Below are 5,000 nucleotides of genomic sequence, written 5' to 3'. Positions count from 1 at the left end.
ATGTGTGACTTTTGGGGGGAAAGTCGAATTATGGAGCAAAAACCATTTTTGGGGACTTAGAAAAAATTCCGAGATGTGTCAGACTTCCAGGAAGGGGGCGCCTCGGGAGGTGTACCTAGGAGGCTTCCAGGGGCCTGGGTACACTTTTCAGAAAGTACCGTTGGGACTTAGAAAAATTTTCAAGATTTTTGGACTTAGAGCGATTTTTGGATTTTTGTGCAAAAATCGAATTTTCCCTTCTCCCACCGCTCTGGGGCGTCAATATGAAGTGGGGACCCGAGGGAGAGTGCCTCCCATGAGGGTAGAATGTGTGACTTTTGGGGGGAAAGTCGAATTATGGAGCAAAAACCATTTTTGGGGACTTAGAAAAAATTCCGAGATGTGTCAGACTTCCAGGAAGGGGGCGCCTCGGGAGGTGTACCTAGGAGGCTTCCAGGGGCCTGGGTACACTTTTCAGAAAGTACCGTTGGGACTTAGAAAAATTTTCAAGATTTTTGGACTTAGAGCGATTTTTGGATTTTTGTGCAAAAATCGAATTTTCCCTTCTCCCACCGCTCTGGGGCGTCAATATGAAGTGGGGACCCGAGGGAGAGTGCCTCCCATGAGGGTAGAATGTGTGACTTTTGGGGGGAAAGTCGAATTATGGAGCAAAAACCATTTTTTGGGACTTAGAAAAATTTCGAGATGTGACAGACTTCCAGGAAGGGGGCGCCTCGGGAGGTGTACCTAGGAGGCTTCCAGGGGCCTGGGTACACTTTTCAGAAAGTACCGTTGGGACTTAGAAAAATTTTCAGGATTTTTGGACTTAGAGCGATTTTTGGATTTTTGTGCAAAAATCAGATTTCCCCTTCTCCCACCGCTCTGGGGCGTCAATATGATGTGGGGACCCGAGGGAGAGTGCCTCCCATGAGGGTAGAATGTGTGGTTTTTTGGGGGAAAGTCGAATTATGGAAGAAATTGAGTTTTGAGGACAAAAAAGTGTTTTGAGGACAAAAAAGTTTCTTGAGGACAAAAAAGTTTCTCGAGGACAAAAAAGTGTTTTGAGGACAAAAAAGTTTCTTGAGGACAAAAAAGTGTTTTGCGAACAAAAAATGGAATTTTGTGATTTTGTGTAAAAATAAGTAAATTCCCCTACTTCCACCACAGGGGGGCTTCAGTATGTTGTAGGGCCCCCAGGGAGGGTCCCCCAACTGGGTTTAAAGTTTGTGGATCCTGGGCAGAAAGTTGAATTTTGGATGAAAAACCGAATTTTGGGACTTAGAAAAATTTCGAGCTGAGCAGTGACAGACTTCCAGGCAGGGGAGCCTCTCTGGAGGTGTACCGAAAACAGTTCCAGGAGCTGAGGTCATTTTCGAACATTTTTTGTTCGCTCAAATTTTTTTTGTTTTTGAGCTCTAAAAAGCTGTTATTATCAATTGGCTCAAAAATTTCAAGTGTCATGAGCTAGTACATGTTGGAGGAATACGTTTTAGGCAAAAAATTGCAAAAAAAAAAATCCAAGTGAAAAAGAACCGGAATGGGGAATTTCTGACTGCTGTAGCAGCCGCACAGTTCCAGGAGGTCGGATACATTTCCGACTTTGTCCCGCTCATTGAAGTACATTGTCCCGCAATGCAAATACATAGTAATGCGCACCTGCGGGAGAATATAGGAGAGAGTGGGCTCTCTCTACCCCGATGTATGGCGGTTGTTCCTATGGTTCTCTGGCTCGGGTAGGCGACTTAGAAGGTGGTCCCTCTTGTCGTGGAAGTTGCAAAATACGGCCGAGACTGAACTTCCACGGCTCCAGGAGGGACTTTTGCTGGTCGTGCGTCCCAAGTGAGAGAGGCGATCCTGGGGTACCTGAGCCTGACCAGACCCTCCCTCGGTGGTCCCTGGTCTTCTGAAGGGTGATGGCATTCAGGGGGGCAAATCTGGAGTCCGTGGCCGAGTTTGGGCTCTAGAAGGCGGACGCCCCTTCTGACCATGTCCCCTCAGAGCCGGCTGGATGGTTCATGGTCCGCGGCTTTGTCTGGCGGTCTGTGCCCAAGCCGGAGAAGCTGTCCTGGGGTACGTGAGCTTTGACCAGACCCTCCCTCGGCGGTCCCTGGTTCTCTGGAGGTGATGGCTGTCAGGGGGGCAAATCTGGAGTCCTCGTGGGAAGGAGGGCTCTTGAAGGCGGACGCCCCCTCTGACTATGTCCCCTCAGAGCAGGCTGGATGGTTCATGGTCCGCGGCTTTGTCTGGCGGTCCATGCCCAAGCCGGAGAAGCTATCCTGGGTACCTGAGCTTCGACCAGACCCTCCCTCGGTGGTCCCTGGTTCTCTGGAGGCGATGGCTGTTGTCAGGGGGGGGGGGGCAAATCTGGAGTCCTCGTGGGAAGGAGGGCTCTGGAAGGCGGACGCCCCCTCTGACTATGTCCCCTCAGAGCATGCTCGATGGTTCTCAGTCCCTGGCTTTGGCTTTTTGGCCATCCTGGGGTACATTCTTGCCAAAAAAAAAAACGACTAAGTGAAAAAGAACCGGAATGAGGAATTTTCTAGGTGCCGCATCCGCCCTACAGTGACTTGAGGCCGGGTACAGTTCCGACTTCGTCCCCTTAAAGTGGGGACGTTGTCCCGCAATGCAAATACATAGGAATGCGCACCTCTGGCAGAATGTACTTGAGAGAGTGTCGTCTCTCTACCCCGATAGAAAGCAGTTGTTTCTCTGGTTCCCCGACTTGGGTAGGCGACTTGGCATGTGGTCCCTCTCGTCTGGAAGTTGCGCACTCCGGCTGAGACCGAACTTCCACAGCTCCGAGAGGGACTTTTGCCGATCGTGCATCCCAAGCGAGAGAGGCAATGCTGGGGTACCCAAGCCTGACCAGACCCTCCCTCGGCGGTCCCTGGTTCTCTGGAGGTGATGGCTTTCGGGGGGCAAATCCGGAGTCCTCGTCCGAAAGGGGGGGCTCCGGAAGGCGGACGCCCCTCTCGTCCATGTCCTCTCAGAGCGGTCTTATCCTCCGATCGATCTGGCACGGCGCTCCCGGGTGGGGAGGTGGTGCTGCTCGCTCGACCCGGGCTTTGGAGCTCGCGTCGGTTTACGGTGAGCGGTGTCCTTCCTCCTGTACCCCCGGGCTTCCACCACCTATCTTTGGGCGCGCACGCCGGCCGTCACCTCCCGTTCGAGGACGGAGGCGGCCGAGCTGTGGGAAGTTTGAATCGCACCGAACGATGAACAGTGGTCTGACGACCCACGCGGGCGAACGGCGGGGCGCCCACCCACCCCGGCGTGGGGGCCAGCCGTCCGAATCGCTCCCCGCGTGGGGAAGCACAGTGTTAGCAAGGGCGGCCCTTTTCGAAGTTCCAGATGCGCAGCCCTGCCCGCGGAGGTCCGTGCCACGCATCGCCCGAAGGGCGGCCTCCGCGGCGGGCACCAGCGAGAGCGGCGGCGGTGGGTGGCGTTTCCACGCCGCTGCCGAGCTCCGCGCCACTAGTCTTTCCCGAGCCCCTACGTTAGTGGGGGGGATGACAGAGCTGTGGAGGCAGGCGAGGGGGGGTTCTCACTGCGCGGTGTGCCCCCACCCGACTCGCCATCGCCTTCCGCTCCTCGTACGTCGTCCTCCGAGGCGGCTCGGAAGGGAGAGGGAGAGCGAGAGAGCGAACGCCCCCCGAGCGAGGGGAAGATGGAGAAGGGAGCGATTTGAATGGGGCGAGAGGTGAAGGGAGTACGGCAGAACGCTGCCCTGCGCACCCCCCCGTGTTCCCGCCAGGCGGGGGAACAGCCCTGGGAGGAAAAGCCGCTCGAGGCATCCCTTTGAGGACGGGCAAGAGCCGGGTGTAGGGACTACGCTGGAGGGCGACGCCGATACGGCCAGGCCGACTACGCCCCGCGCGACCTCTGCGTCGCTGGGGCTTGTGCCGGAGCCGCGGCGGACCCCGACGGCCAAACCCCCTCTCCCAATCCTCGCGCCTGTCCGCTGGTCGGTCGAGGACCCCCCGCGATTGAGGCAGGTCTAAGCCAGACGGTGGCGCCGCAAAGGCCCCCCACGCCCCGGCCCCGCTCCCCAGCGACCCTGTGTGTCGCCCAAGGAGCGTCGGGTCGCGCGGCAGGGCGGCCGCGGTGTCTTCGCAGGCCAGTCACCTTGCCCCTACCCGTGCAAGGGGTGTATTCCAGACGCCTTCTGCTTCGGGCTCTGCACCGTACAGCGAGCTGCTCTTCCGACGCCCCCCGCGCTCCGCTGTGGGCTCCCCCTGCCCCGAGGGTCGGCCCGACGCCCTCCCGGAACCCCGCAGGTACGCCCCTGCGCGATGCCGACGACGATGTTTCTCCGGGCGCCCCGCTTTCCGCCGAGGGGGTCTCCTCTCTCTCGTCTCTCGGACCTCTCCCTCGCCTCAACGCGGTCCAGTCGTGTTGGGGAGCTACCTGGTTGATCCTGCCAGTAGCATATGCTTGTCTCAAAGATTAAGCCATGCACGTGTAAGTACACACGGATGGTACAGTGAAACTGCGAATGGCTCATTAAATCAGTTATGGTTCCTTTGATCGCTCCAAACCGTTGACTCGGACAACTGTGGTAATTCTAGAGCTAATACGTGCAAACGAGCGCTGACCGCCAGGGATGCGTGCATTTATCAGACCAAAACCAATCCGGGGTCCCGGGCGCGGCGTCGGGATGGTCCTCCGCGGCCTCCCCCCTGCCGCGCTCTCCCCGTAAGCGTTGCGACTCTGGATAACCTCGAGCCGATCGCACGTCCCCGTGACGGCGACGATCCATTCGGGTGTCTGCCCTATCAACTTTCGATGGTACTTTCTGTGCCTACCATGGTGACCACGGGTAACGGAGAATCAGGGTTCGATTCCGGAGAGGGAGCCTGAGAAACGGCTACCACATCCAAGGAAGGCAGCAGGCGCGCAAATTACCCACTCCCGACCCGGTGAGGTAGTGACGAAAAATAACAATACAGGACTCTTTCGAGGCTCTGTAATTGGAATGAGTACACTTTAAATCCTTTAACGAGGATCTATTGGAGGGCAAG

Source organism: Dendrobates tinctorius, unplaced genomic scaffold (assembly GCF_039654945.1).
Source record: "Dendrobates tinctorius isolate UK_male_01 unplaced genomic scaffold, ASM3965494v1 ptg000665l, whole genome shotgun sequence".
Lineage (NCBI taxonomy): Eukaryota > Metazoa > Chordata > Amphibia > Anura > Dendrobatidae > Dendrobates > Dendrobates tinctorius.
The sequence above is the reverse complement of the archived record's forward strand: the minus strand, read 5'-3'. Positions refer to the sequence as shown.